General features: G+C 30.9%; 1 long non-coding RNA gene across 1 annotated transcript; it reads left to right on the top strand.

Moving 5' to 3' along the window:
• The first annotated feature begins 2,672 nt into the window (after positions 1-2,672).
• LOC127719108 (uncharacterized) lies at positions 2,673-13,076 on the top strand. Its single transcript, XR_007990176.1, has 5 exons — positions 2,673-2,836; positions 6,507-6,567; positions 9,533-9,880; positions 12,621-12,698; positions 12,969-13,076. It is a non-coding gene; the product is annotated as an uncharacterized LOC127719108 (long non-coding RNA).
• The last annotated feature ends 3,592 nt before the right edge of the window (positions 13,077-16,668 follow it).

Genomic DNA, 16,668 nt, shown 5'->3' with positions numbered 1-16,668 from the left:
TTTTTCTATAACAAAAGACTAAGTTGTCTCTTAATATTTTGATTTGTCTGTGTCGATCGGTAGCTGCCACATTAATGTATAGTTCTATCTCATTTATTCAAAACCAAAGGCTTGACTTGGGTATAGGAATATTGACATCTCTCGATATCTCCAGCATGACAGTATATCCTTGCTAAAGGACTGTTCGGCTGCTTATACCTGTAGACGAGACTGCCGTCGTTGTACACTTATGATTTCTTGCCACTCATTGCAGCTTTTTTTCTGTTCTACTCCCATCCTCCTAGTACGGTTGGATAGGATATAATGTAACCCCTAATGTGGACTACGTTATTTTATATCCAAAAAGATTAAATGCAAAGAGAAAAATAAGGAAAGAAATACTAAAATAAAAGCTTAAAAATCAAATTTATAAATGTTGGTAAACTGCCTGAGATAACTATCAACTGAAGACTAATGGATGTACATCACTTAATGATGCTGATTAACAAATTGCTCCCTTGATGTCCAGTGGCAAATATGTCATGCATATTTACGACGAGATGTTGAGTGGATCAAACTAAAGCAAATCGTGACAATTTCAGAGCATCACTTTAATAAGATGGAGCGTTGACTAGAGGTAAAACGTTTGCCGAAGTAGAATAAAGTTGAACTATAATCAAAATCGTATGTTAAATTATAAGACTCCCCTGTTGTTTTCCTCCACGGTAGACAAATGCCAAAAACGAAATGATATGAACATACAATCATAAGTAAATGAGATATGGACTGATTTTAAAAATAAAATCCTTTTGCAGCCTGCATTTCACGGTTTCGGACATGTTTGTGTTTCCACTCAAATACCGTTTGATCATTGACTGGAGATATCAAATCAACCAAAAGCACTTTGATTCTCTGAAATAGTACATAATGTATCTAAGATAATTATGTTGCTTTGAATAACAACGAAACATGAACGAACAGGTTTGTAATACATCATATATCATGACTATCTTCAATTAATATTGTGTTAGAAATACAAATATTACCCTTTCTCCAAGTTTTCTGTTAATATTGCGTAAAAAAGTACAGTACCTGTATTTATGTCGGACACATTAACAAAAGCCTGATCTCTTTCGGTACCATGTTGACATTTCCAAGTACCAATGAAGTGTTTCTGATTATGTCCATGTATAAGTAGCAAAGTTGTGTTTGTACGAATATCCTGAGATATGAAATTGCTGTTTGACGGATGACATGAAGGGAAAGGTACTGGATTTAAACAATATCCTTCTTCTTTGTTATCAGGATTATAAAAGTATAGTCTCCATTGTAGTCGGCTTACTCTACATTTAAAAGTTATTTTTTCCTTTTCAGCTTCCCACGTTAAACAGACATGGACGTTACAGGCGGTTATAACTGAAAACATAGAATAATAGACAAGTGACCTGTTAGTCCCAGAGGGAATCACCAGTACAGTAGACAGTACTTATTTGTTTGCATGAAAATAATGATATTGTTTTCTTGAATTTTTCTTTCATAAAACCATTTTAAAATAAGGATTGTACCCCTCATGATTAGCCTTGCTTTTTGTCCGGATTTGGCTTTACTTTTAATCCTGTTTGGTTTTATCAGCGCTGTTCAATGTTTTTACTATATTTGTTTTATTTGAAAATATGTTGGCCACGAGATTCACCAAATAACCATAGCATCTTGTGAAATAAATTGTTATTATTGCTTAATTATTGAAACCAACTATTTCGTTCGCTTAAATATGTATTTTTGATTCATTTAATCGGGTATTTGTTTTCCTTTTCCCTCGCAAGAATGTTTTCTTTAAACTATTGCTGTATAAAAATGGAACAACACTTGATAAATTTAAGCTGTCCAAAGCGCTTTGCTGGATTTACCTTTATCAGGAACAATCAATTCCGAATGTTCGAAAGTCAAGGATGAATAAGAATCGAAACAGCTGAAGAGCTATATGATAAAAAAGATCTAATAATAATAGTTAAATTTATATAAGGTCAACTTTGCCTGAGGGGGTTGAAACCTTAATTTTTTTAAATCAACTTGTGAATTTATAAATGAACAATTTCAGAATGGTTTGTTATTAATCATGAATAAATATTGAAACAGGAGGAATACATGAATTATAAGGCAATATTTAGCTACCTCGGGAATATTATGGATGACAAGTGTCGTACAATAGAAAAAAAAAAGGAATATAATTGAAAACATATACAATGAATTTACTGTATGAAAATCTATTAAATTAATTATCAGTACCTCGTGCCGATTTGAAGGTTAACAAATTGTAATATTATTCTTATTTCTTAAATCATTTCCTTGTATAAACCGATTCTATATGATCTTAATATAATTATAGATAACAAACTTACTTCTTATACACAAAAAAGATAAGGCGAGTACATGTATAGACATGCTGTTCATGGATAGAACGCGTTCCATTCACTGGAAAACTCAGTAATGATCTTGCATTACGAGTTTCATTTAAAATGTTTGCTATCAAATTCCATATATATCCATATCATCGCAGTTTCTTTCAAAATATTTAACAGAATTGCATTCGACTAGGTAAAATATATCGTCTAACTATAAATAAATATCACCTCCTGTACATTGAAGGACATTTACATAATGCCAAAAATAGATTTCTCGCCACCTGGGTCTATAGAAAAGGTAGCATTGTAGAAAATGGGTAGTTAGTTGATGATCATTTAGGAAAACGTATATCAGTGATAATATAATCTTGACAGGAAACCATAACAGGAATTGATCGAATTATACAATATATACAGCCACATAAGACAATTTTATGAAGAACTGAAAGACTATTGTAAGTATATCTTTTTAATGAAATTAATAAAGTTTTCGAACAACAGTTAATAATTTAAAAAAAAAGTCTACGGACAATTTACCTTGTCACACTTCGGATGAATTAGTGACGATATGATGGGTTTAACGCCGCCACGTTGTGACCCCTTAATTCAAACATGTTTTATTTCTTCAGATATGTAAAAGGGATGAAACAAAAAGTAATTAAACTCATTAAGTTTCTTCTCTTATTGATTAGTAGGGGGTCAGTATATATCATAGTGGTATCATGACGTCCCGTTTATTGTTATTGTATTTCATTGTATATTTTTATAAAAACGTGACAGGAAAAGTCATGCGTGCGATACATTCGTTATACGGTTCGCTACTGACCCCTACGGATCCATAGAGGGTAACTATCCATAGAAAATCTCAACCTTACAGATTTTACTAACCATCTATGGTTCCGTAGGGGGTCAGTTGCAAACCATATAACTTATCACCCCAAGCTTTTGGTGGGGTTCGTGTTGCTTAGTCTTAAGTTTTCTATGTTATATCTTGTGTACTATTATTTGTCTGTTTGTCTGTTTATTTTTTAGCCATGGCGTTGTCAGTTTATTTTCGATCTATGAGTTTGGCTGTCCCTCTGGTATCTTTCGCCCCTCTTTTATATTTGTTCTTAGTTTACTGCTCATAAAGGTTAAAATTGTTCTAAACACTGCGGTTTTTATGTCCAAAATCATAGATGGCGCTCGACAGATCTGATCTCAATTCACCTTACTGTTCAAACTTACTTATTTTATTTGTAACACATGAGAGCTTTTAATTCGAATAACGTATTTTTTTAACATCTTTTTAAGTTGCCAACAATTGATTTTTCTAAGGTAAGCAATACAATTATTGTAGACCCTTATGCAGTATATGAGTTATCTATTTTAAATGACAGTTTTAGATGTTATTTTTGGTACGAAAAATATCTTCACAAGTTGCATGATAAATGACATACAATCAAAAGTTTAATTCACATATTGTCGAGTCTAATTAATTATTCTATTTGAAATTGTACAACTTGACCAAGGTGATATCACACGACCTCATATAGAAGTAGGTCTAGAACTCATGCAATAAATACATAAATTGTCGTGCAATTCCAATAGTATGATAAATATTATCCAGATAACTATACTTAAGTTGAAAATAGAAAAAGTAAAATGCACTATTTTCATATCTAACGTGACTGTCTGTTATTAAAGTTAAAAGCACTTAAGAAAGTTTTTTGAATATTTGGCTACGCTGACACTGTATATTTCATATTCAATTGGACATGTGTAAAGTGATTATATTTATCAACGCTTGATTAGATAGAAATAAAAAATAAAAGTAAATATTTATAAAATACTAAGGTGACAAGTTAATTTGACTAGGTTATTCTTAATTTTTTTATCAGACAATCTTGATGTATTATTTTAATTCGTTCGTTCGGCTTAACAATTTAACAATTTAAATGTACGCTTGTGTAAAGATCTCCTTGGTTCATATGATATCGTAAAACTAAATACTTTATTTATGATCTTTCTGAGATTAGAGTATACGTGGGAAGGACATTTTTAGTATAAACATTTTAAACGTGTTAAAGAGAAGAAATATTTTTTATGTAGTGACATTTTTTTCTTCTTCTCAAAACGCAATTTGCGATTCTTTCACTTCCACGCTTAACATCTAAAACTCTTGATTGGTTGTTTTGATAGGAACACAAAGTATAGAACTTTTTTGGATTTCTGTATACCGTTTGAAATGAAGGTAAACATATGACTCGTCCCAACCGAATCAAATTAGTGTGATTATACAAAATATTCGCAATGTAACAAAACGATTACCTTGCAGTATTAAGATATATTGGAAATCACTGGATCCTTTATAAAACACTTCTATAGAGTAGAGAACAATATCATCGATATTTCATACGGTTAAAGTAAAGAATATGGCCAATTATATACCTACATGGAGTTATTTTCTTTCAGAACGACTGGTCATTCTTTTGAAAAATCAACCCGGACGATACCAAGTTTCAATGAAATTTGCTTCAAGGCATACAATAATGATCTGTATAAGGTCATTATTTTCTTGATTAAAATGCAAACTTTAATTTACTTAATCATTTTATTCGTTTGATATTCATCGTGTGTTGTTGCAAATTGAGGGCTTACATTTTTATTTTCCATATTTCTCAGGTTTAAGGCAGAAACAATCCTTTTCTCCGTTTATTGGACTGAAATACCAAACATTTCCGTTGACACACATTTTAACTTTCGAAACAAATAATGTGAAGTTTTGTTAGTTTATTACTACAATAAAGGAATAGTTTTTCATAAAACAAGCCAGATTTAACACATTCGTGTGTAGGATTTTGAAAATCTTATTTTTTCACATGATATTGGAAATCACACTTTGACCTATGGATACTCGTTTTTCGTGTTACATGTACATGTATCACGATTTCGTGCTCTCTTCATGTCAGTTCCTTTTTTGTACGTCTTTATATACCTTTTACTCTATCTAATGATCAAATGACCAAATATTCTTATTTTCTATAGAATAACACCCACGTACTTTAAAATTGGGAGGGGATATAATATTTTTAGTTTTATAAAAAAAAAAGTTGTATTACCAGACAAAAGAGAGAAAACAATTATTCTGATTTGTTCGTTTAAAAAAAATAATCAGCTTTCCGCGATTAAATGTCATGAAAAAAAAGCATCCCTCTTTCATAAACAAAGTTGATACAATAAATTACTTACGAAGTGACTTGTATTTTTCATACACCTAACAACTTATTTGTGTCTTGCTGCATGCAATTACAGTAATATTTCTATTGAAACTGTACAATGATATGACTTATGTTTCAACATGTAAAGTTTTTTCTTCATACTTATCATTATCTGAGTAAAAAAGTCACGTTAATTTGTAGGTTAAAACATTATAAGCTCCCGAGTTACGACTTTTTGCCGATATGTGAATCCACTAAACTAGACACAAATATTTTGTCGGAAAAAGTCCAGCACTCCATTGATATCTGCTTCTATTTATTTGGTGTTTGAATTAGTAAGGTTCTTCATAAAGTAAGATTACGTGAGAAGAAACAAGAAGTTCAGATCGATATGTAAAGACAGCAATGTTCACGGAGATACAATCTTTTAATCGAGCACAGGACATGTCATGTGCAGTTAGGATTTAAACTGTTCAATCATGCATTCAGATGAAATCGATGAAGGTGGGGTTCCAAGATTTGCTTTGAATTCCAACGTCTTTCTCTTAAAAATGTTTCAAGATTGTCTAATTGAACAACATAATAATTTTCGCGACGAGATACAAGAGCAGCTACAAGCTTTCAACTCTCTTAGTTTTTCATTGATAACAATGGCAAGCTCTGTGGTTATAACATGACTAGCAGTTTTATTTTTGTAATAGGACGATGCACATAAAAAATCATAATATTTGGATTTTCTTCCTTAAAAAAGTAAAATAACAAAAATACCGAACTCCAAGGGAAATTTAAAACGGAAAGTCCTTTATAACATGGCAAAATCAAAAGCTCCAACACATCTATGAATGGAAAAAAAATTCTCAACTACATTGTTGCGAATTAAAATGTGGAATGCAATTGTAAACTGATTTCAATTATCATGTTTCAGACGGAGATGGAGTATACTCTTTTACTGTTTGTTGTGGCAAAAATTTATTCTGTTGAAAGCGGTAAGTATTATTGCGAAAAGTAAAAAATACTGAAAGGCAAACACAGATATAGCAAAACAACAATAACACCTACAAATAGTGATAACATACACACACACACTAAAGTTTATTCCACCATGTTCTATGCATATTCGGGACCAGAACATATTACTCAAATATCAAATACATCTGACATCTTACTAACCCACACATTTATATGATTTTAGTATGCATGGTACTAGCTTCAAAAAATGAAAAAAAGATATTATTATATCCAGACAAGTTTAATGTCCAGGAGCCATGTAGAGTACGATCATGCTGCTATAGATCCGTGCTTGGAAGGGCAAAAATATATACCAAATGTGATTCTTTTTGCAAAAGCAGGGATTGGTAGTTTTAAAAAGTTTTGTTTTTTTAATCAATATTCCAGATTGTTGGTGATATTTGAAGTACAGGTTTTAAATTTAGCTCTTGTACATATGATAAAAATATTTGTCAGAATATAGGAACGGACGGCTGGCGTCAACATCAGGATACTTAATCACAGATCTTAAATGTTGAGTAATGTTATAAACGCTGGGGATAATTTCTTGACGTATAAAAGAAAAATTTTGAAGCCTGCAAGATGAAATTTTATTTGTAAATGTTATTTTTCTATTTTATTCATAACATAACGCAATATTAAAGCTTGTGGAATTTTGCTGAACAAATAGAATACTCTGTTAACTGTACCAATAACATTATCCTATTTTACACCAGACTTGCCTGCCCAGCGCATAAAACAATTTTTAAGAGACCTTATTTATTACCGTATCGACTGTTCTCTGAGTTATCTTAGGTAGGGGAGATTAGTTAAGAACCAACAATCAATAAGTAATAAAAGCAGAACATATAATTTATTTTTTTCGTTCAATATTTTGAACGGATTTAGCTTTGCTGTTTTTGTTTCACGTAATGACAAGTGAACCGACTGCGTTATCAAAAGTTATGATATGTTGAGGCCTGTCAATTTGACTGACAGAATTTTGATATAGACGAAACGACAAATCAATTAATTCTCTACTCAAATTTTGAAATATGTTAGCATCACATTCTGATCGATTAAGTATTTGCATAGGATCATTATTCATCTCACCATTTTGATTATGCATATGCACAGGCACTGATATGTATACTTATGCAAATTGTGACTGCACGTTCAATGCTGGTTTTGCAGTCCCTTGCTAGTGATGTTGTCCTTAAAATTGCATAGGAGCCTGGACTTGTACAGGAAAATATTTCACCTGCGGCTACCGAAATCTGTTGAATTTTAGGATCCTTATTTGCCGATAACAAACGCATAAAATAACATGCAATTTTTGTAATGTTGACAGCAAATGTTGCCTTTAATAGGCGTGTTTTTGAAGAAACTGTTTCTACTTGAAACGTCCTATTTATTTATGTAATGCAAACTAATGGAAAACTTTTAAAAGAATAAAAATACGCTTTTTATATCTTTAATATTTAAGTTCTGCTTGATAAAAGAGGCATCTTACAAAAGGGGCATATCAAAATAAGAGGACTACGCTGTTCTTATATATATTACATTTGAATTTACACTCGAAGATGGTATGATTTGGAACATGTCTTGTATTCAATCACACCTGAAAGCAGAGGGAAGCGAGAACTAAGCATTTCAACATATGCGATGATTTAAAATTTTCATGTTTATACTACCTATTTCCCCGTGGGGCTGACTTTAAAACAAAAGTACTAAACTTAGAACATTTGATGATGTGATACTTTTAAATGTATACAGCAAATGTTATTTAGTCTAATGGGTAAAACTATCCATGTTATATATTTAACCATGTTTATTGCAAAAAGGACACAACAGTCAGATGTTCCAAAAGTAGGAATTGATTTGTCGAGGTGAGGAAATTAGGCCAAGGACAAAACATTAAATAAACGATATTTTCAAAGAATTAACCGTAATAACTCATTTGACAACGTTATGGCTACTTCATAAAACATTATATACAATTGCTAAGAAATATACTTCTTTACACCACATTTAGACAGCAAGTTATGTCTCACGCAGATACAGCTTCAACTTCTCTAATTTCAAACCCATTCGTTGCTTTTAAAACAAAACTACTGACTGATCGCATCTTTTATTGAAGAATTTCTTTATTTTTGAAAAGGAAAAAAAAAAAAGATTATGCTTAAAAAAAAAACACGAAAAAAAACCCCAAAATAAATATAAATTTCGCTACAACATGCAATATATCTAAAGCCATCTCGATACGAATGTCTTTGTTTCTATGTAAAAAAAAGGACGACAGATACCAGAGGGACCAGAGGTTGAGGTTAACGGCAAAACTTTAAACTGAGACGAATTTGACATCTTGTGACCTGCTTACTTCTATAGATTCTGCATTAAATTTTATGTGATTTTCGTTATAAATGTGTATTTTGAGTCTCATCATATTATGTGTTTTATATACCCATTATTTCCTTCAGAATCCCATCAACAATTTCTTGCTAATAGTTTTGTACTAGAAACGCGTGTTTTTTTCTATACAAGACTCATTAGATGCACTCGAATCAAAACAATTTTCGTCAAACATATCTGGGAACTTAAAACGATAAATTCCAAAACATATAAAAAATCTTGCTAAGCCCACCTATGCATGTGGAAAAAAAACCTTAGTTTTTCCAATAATATAAAATTTTATGAAAATCAAACTAACAAAATAACATCATGTAAGCACAGCAGTTGCCTCAACCCATTGGTTGATAGAATTCATAAACGATACCAGGATTAACGCTTTGTCTTTGAGCTCACCTTTATTTAAGGTACTTCTTAAAACATTTCTTAAAGTGCAAAACTAATAAACACCTTTTCTTGTCTTGTAATTGCTACAATTTGTATTATGAAGTTATCAAGTGCTGCTCAAGAAAGATAATAATCACAATAACAAAAACATCTCAATAATCGTTTTAGGTTTACCACCTGATATATTCCTTAAAGGAAAGTCCTTCACCAACAATAATGCAACAGTGTTTCAATTTATTTGCTCAACCAACATCGCCGTTTGGCCGTGTTCCGTAGAGTTTCTAATAGAGAACAGGACACATAATGATATTCGATATGTTGATGACACGTGTTACCATACATATGGGATATGCACTCCAAATATGTGCGCATGTTCTGATAGCTGCAAATCATTCACCTGGAATGTTACAGTAGTAGAAGAAATGAAGAACCGTTCATATAGTTGTGTTACTAGAATGGTTACAGGGGAAGTAAAGTTTTTAGCAAATATAACTGTCAAATGGGACGGCAAGGATGGTAAGCATTAATATTTGTTTTCCAATTTAACAATATTCTTACAACTTTGAAATAAATCTGACTTCTACAAATCTGAACTATATTTTGAGAGGAACTTAAATAATAGCATTATAAGAGCACTATTATTTACCAATTTAGGGGAGATTACTCAGTAATTTGTTATCATTAATTCTAATCAAAAGTTAACGAGAGATTTCTTGAATAACCACACATGCAGAAACGAAAGACCTACCATTTCTAACTCAGCACAAAGGTAACTTCCAAATAAGATGGTTAGGTTTTTTTCGGCCATGTTTTGAAATTTTTATAAATTGCCCGATTCTTACAAAGATTGGCCCTTAAAATGAAACAGTACAAAAAGGGCCACTACAATAATAGTTTGATAAAATTTGATCTGTTAGTAGAAAGTAAACAAAATTAAGTTAAGTTTTTTTATCTGGTTATCGATGTTGATTTGATATATATTTCATATAACACAGTTGTATTTGTCTCTCAATTAAACGTTTCTAGATTTTGAACGAAAGTTTAGGGAAAGTAAATAAAAGCCGACTCCCTCCTTGGTGTCTATCTAATCAGTGACAACGCCTTCCCTTTTCTTTATTTAGTTTTTCTAAACCGTTTTATTGGGTAAAATTTTCAAAAATACGAGTAACATTTTGTTGAAAAACTGAATTGAAATTCTTTGTAAGCTTGTATATCAAGCTATTGATTTTACGTGCCACTTATTATTTTTTTGTAAGGTTAGCACCACGCTTCTCTGATATTCATGGAATTGACATGATCAATGTTACATAAAATAGACGACGTTATTGTTTCTTTTGTGATACACAAATCTTAAAATTGGAAATGGTGTATTTATTTGTAGATATGAATGGGTCATAATTTTCCACAAAAGCCTGAATTTTTTTCAATGAATTTGAAATGTATGCACTTATTTACTGCTTAACATCATTATTTTGATTATATACATAAATATACAAAATCCCGCTTGAACGAAATTTAGTATAAACTGTGGTCCGATTTATGCTTCTCAAACACTTCAACTTCAACGGCTTTAAGATTAGTCTTTTTGATTCTCACGTTTTTGGTATATATATACAGGACAAAAGTCAAATGAAATCATAAGAAAATAAACACACAGCACTGCTTCTGCTGGGATGTTTTCAACAATGAAGTCAATAGAATATTGTACAAAGAGTAATCTCAAGACGACTGATCTCTTTTGCTTTTTCTTTTGCCAATTTTCCTTTTTGTTCTATTGCATATTTAGAAAGTATCAGATCAAGTTGTCAAGCTCATGATTGTGGTAGCATGTTAAACTTTTAAAACGATTTATATTGTACGAAATAGTTTTTGTCTTAATTTAAGGCCCTTTATATTTTCAACATAAATCAATGACTGATATTAATATTTAAGCAAAGTTCGGTCCTCGCTTATATACTAATCTGCTTAAACATTTTTGTGAATCTCCTTTTGCACCCACAAGAAGGGTTTAGCGGATACGTTTGTAAGGATGTATATCTCAGACAAATAAATGTTAGAAAATTTGTACTTGTTAAAAATGTGGTTGATGATAGGTATGTTTGAATAAAAAGAAACAAAATAAAGCTAAACAATCTAAATGTTGTTTTGGTAATAACTTATCATGGTTTCACAATGACCAAACAGTAGGAAATCCAGTGAACGAAGACAATAACAAAATCATTCTTCTTATAAAAAAGTCGAGAAAATCAATAATAAAACCATGCTTTTGACGGTACTGATCTAAAGTTAGTTCTAAACGACAATTGTACATTTTAAAGAAAATATTTGTTAAACTGTGTTTTTAGAAATATACATGGAAATACACGATGTTTTATATTCAGTATTTATCCAAAGAATTGCATTAGAATCTTGGGAAACTGAAATCTAAAAAATGCCAATCTTTGATGCATTTGGATAAAAAAAAATGGAAATATCATGGAAATCGAAAGATTTTTCGGGTCACCAATGTTCAGGGTGTTCAACAAAGTCCTAAGCATGTTACAATTTCCCAAACTATATTTATTTTTCACATCTAAGTTTTTGAGTACACCGGACTCCTCTTGTCACGTGAACATTCAATATAGAAATATTGTATTTTCGGGAATGTTACAATTTTAAAGTCTGTACGTGCAGGATAAAAAATTAAAGATAAATATTTTTATAAAGTAGGCTTTTTGTACTATTTCCGGTCTCCTTGATTTATTCACATTCAATGTTAACATCGGGATTCAGTTCATTTTAATTTGCATAGTAACTTAATTTCAAAAGTGCCAATCATTGCTGCATATCAATAGTTTTCTTTGGAATGTTTCCCTGAACTTCTTTGATCAAGCTGTATATATATACGGATAATTAGCATGTTCCAGAGAAATTTACAGCCAGTAGAGAAATTAATTAAAGTTGGTACTCCAGTAATTTTTTCTCATAACAACATTTAAACCCATTTCACATCAAGCTCCTATAGCCAGCTGTATTCATCGTTTGCTATTTAAGGAGAGAAATGATAACATGAAATGGAAGTTTTGTTCTTATTTCAACTTATTTCTTATTACAACCCAAAAAGAGTAACATATTTAACATGCCATGTTTTATTTCAAATTTTTAACAGAAGCTCATATATAACATTTCCTGTGTACTTTATGCTTCCAATGCCATATATTGTGTTTTGAACATAACATTTGCTTCATATCATTTCGTGTATTTTTAATTGTCTTAGGATTTCAAACCTTTAAGAAGATTGTTGTTCCTACCAATATTGTGATTCAACAGTCAACTACTCCAAAATCAGAGTCTGGTAAGAATATTACATATAAGATAACACTTATGTAGATATGAGGTAGAGAGGATAGGTAAAGAAAGTCAACACTCATGAATTAACAAAGTATTTGACAGTTTTTTAATAAAGTCTTAAGTCAGCTTATATCAATAAATTTGTTTTCTGCGAATATCAGTTCTGTTTTAGCGGTTTAGTAAATACGACGAAAATGACTTTAATCTCAGTAACAAAAGAGAATAACAATCGTAGTAACATACTTAAATATTATTTTATTTGCATTTTTTTCAGTTCAATTAATCATCATATCAACTACAGTTGGATCAGTAACATGCATGTTTACATTAATTGTGTTGTCTTTAACTTGCCGGAAGATATGCCGTTCGAAGCGACACGAAGGTAAAATATAAATTAAGCCGAAAGTAGTTTACCGCAGTTTAGATCTCGTAGATGGATCAAGAAAAGACAAATCAATGTAACTTACAAACACTTAATGAAATGCAAGCATTCTTAAAGGAGCGAGACCAGGTGCATTGATAGGGTAAGCGTTTCCTGATACATGTATGCTTACAGCTCTCGCCATGCGTATTTAAAATAAATAGTAATTAATTCAAGGTCCGCAAAATGAAAGACATTTGAATTGCAGTAAATAAGTGTTTGCGAAATATACAATACCAACCTAATTTAAGGAAGGAGTATGAAACATACCGATATTCTACAGAAACCATGAAAATCGTTTAAGAGGATTAATAGTTTTGAAGATTCTGTGACCTCTTTGTACATTATTCGATAACTCATGTTTAATGATTTTGTTTGAATTGCCAAATAAACATGATCATAACGATATAGACTTCACGAAACCTACATTTTTAGTAAGTTGTTTTTTTTTAAAAGATTTTTGTATTTTTTCACGACTACACTTTATTTTTGAAGAATGCCAATAGCGAATAAACACAAGATCTTGCATAATTTGCATGACTAATTCTCATGTAATAAACCCGTCTGCGTATCTTTATTTAATAATGTTTTAAGGCACTAAATTGATATGTACTCATACATGAAAATCAATACCAAAAACAGATGTTTCGAAAATAAAGCGGAAAACATTTTGAATGTCTTATCTTATGTCAAGAATATATACCCCTATATTTAAGGGGCACCAGCTATAATATATATAAAAAAATAAAATATGATTTTGTTTTGTTCAGTTATTAATGAAAGTGAAATGGTGAAATAATAATTCGCTTTTAGTATCCAGTTTGGTTCAATTTTGTCAAAATAAGCTAAGAAACATTGCTGATGAATTATTCACTTGCAAGTGAATAATTTGACCTCATTCAATCAGTATTCATGTGACCTTCAATTCAACCCCTTAGCTAGAGATAGGTTACGCATTTATTAGGCGTGTTCAGTTATTAAAATGAAAAGAATGTCAACATTGAAAGTGAACCTAGGGTAAACCATTTGATTGACTGATTCGGTCCACAAAAACTCATTCTTATACAGGTGAAAACGATGATTAACATATATATTTAACCTATAATATGAAATCAAACAGACCTAGAAAAATCCAATTGCACGAGTACGCTATCTATTTCTATCCATATTAATGTTTATATCGGGTTATATGACCGTCGGCAGTCTTCGGAGGTCACTACGATAATTAATTAGATGACATCTAGACTAAAATACACAGGAAATGTTGACACATATTATCGAGCCTATGCATTGTAAATTGTTTATTTTTAGACTTTCTATAAATTGGATATACGTGTTAGAATGTTATAAATCAAATATGAGAATTTGAGTCCAATCATTGAACATGAATTTGACAGCTAGTGCCCCTATAACAAGCCTTTGTTATCCGCAAACAATTGATGGATTTTTATTCCAAAAGGAAATCGGTACACGAGTTAATACTAAGAGTGTACTTCTGTCAATCGATTGTTTTGTTTTCTGTTTGAACCTATAAAAGCTATTGAACCTTAAGGATATTAACCATTTGTGAACGTAACAAGAAGATCTGCTTTATATCTTGATCCGTTTCAACATATCCACAAAGATGGAAGATTATGGCAAACGTAATGAATTCAACTGCCAACTTCAAATTCGTCCTCATTAACATACATTCTGTCTTTTCGTAAGAAGTTTACATATCTTAATCAATACGTTACGCTATGGCATGTTAATAATATGAAGTCTAAATTAACAGTGATGTGCTCCTTAACCAAAAACTGATCCAACTGAGTTAAGTGATAAAACGACTGAAATCGACACTACATAACTTGTGGGGTCACCATCTTGAAAGGATAACCGATACGATGTTTTGTATCTCGACTTGCTGGCAACATGTTATTTGTTGTCTAAGCTATTTAGATACTAGAAAGTTGTCTGTTGAATTTGCTGATTGCATGCAAGAAGACCGTTAAACTTTTGACAAATAAACAGGAGTGTATGCTATTCCTTTCATTTTTATAACTTTATCTGTATCTTCTAAAAACAATTATGATACTTGAATGTCGATAAACAACTGTTGATTCCAATTAACAACTCATTTGTCTCTGTGAACTTGAAATTCATAAAATATAGAGACAAAAAAGACACATTTATATCGAACTATCATTCTTAAAAATATAGATTAAACTTATCATAAATGAGCAGCAGCATATCATCTGCTATCGAATGACGCTTTAGCGATACAAAATTGTTAAGCTTCGTATCAGTATTGCAATTCATTTAAATCGGTATGATACAAATGATTTTGCAGTTGATGAGAAAGAAGCGTTTTATTATGCCTTGAAAAAAATCTTCGATTCACATTATGTATTACTTTTAACTGACATATACTATCTACAAGTACTTAAGTTCAGGAAGTCGTTCCTTACGGTGAAGTTTACATTTGGAATATTTTATTCAGGTTCGTTTATCAATTATGATCTCGAACGTTTTACATTGATTTATCAAAAAAAAAAAAAAAAACAAAACAAAAGAATGTTGAAGTCAAGGGTACTTAGGGAACAGAAAATAAGGTAATGTGATATACTTGCCATTGAGACAATCCAAATAAGGTCATCAATAGTATGATGGAGTGCGGAAACTGAAAGAAGTTACAAGTAGAAATTTAAACAATAAAAATTGTATAATAACAATGTAAATATTGACACATAAATCATATAAAACGATTTTACTATTTCTCAATTTCTTAATACACAAATTTCATTTCTATTTTTAAAACCACGAAACGATAAAACAATGTTTTAATTTATTTTGAAGGTTTTGATTGTTTCCTTTTTGCCTTTTTACACTTAATACCGTCAATGATTTATATATAGGTTAATCAAATATTTAATTTTTATTCCAGAAACACCTGTTGTAGACACAAAAATCAATTGATATTGATATCATAGATCCGTAAATTCTACAAACAAAATATAAAACATTATCATTCATTATTAAAAAATATTGGTGCAATTAACTTCACCAATAATGAAACAATAAACACAACGCCTTGTCCAATTAGCATTTCTTGGTATAAACACAACAAGTGGTCGGTGTTACTAACGCACACACATCAGTCGTATTCTTTCTAGACCATTACGAAAAGTTGAAACACCCAACAAAAAACACAAAAAGGAAACGGCATAAAGTTTAGATAAGTTCTGAATATTCTTGCTACTATATATATCTTTGTTAAGAAGGTGATACCGGCTGAAGGCTGAATACTTCAGAATATTATAGGGCTTTTGTCCTTGCGTAAATCGTATTATAATACTACCCTAAATTCCACAGTCATATTACTATCCACCGTCATAATCCTACAATGAATGCAATTAGACAATAGCAAAAATATCAAAGACACTTCTTTATAAAGGAATTCATACACAATGGAAGGGTTATTTATTATCAGTTGTATTTTTAAAGTGTAAATTCCTTTTCATTTTCTATCATTTTGTTTTAAATAACTAAAGATGTTACATATTTTTTCAGCAAC

Source organism: Mytilus californianus, unplaced genomic scaffold (assembly GCF_021869535.1).
Source record: "Mytilus californianus isolate M0D057914Y unplaced genomic scaffold, xbMytCali1.0.p SCAF_10, whole genome shotgun sequence".
NCBI classification, from domain to species: domain Eukaryota; kingdom Metazoa; phylum Mollusca; class Bivalvia; order Mytilida; family Mytilidae; genus Mytilus; species Mytilus californianus.
The sequence above is the reverse complement of the archived record's forward strand: the minus strand, read 5'-3'. Positions and strand labels throughout refer to the sequence as shown.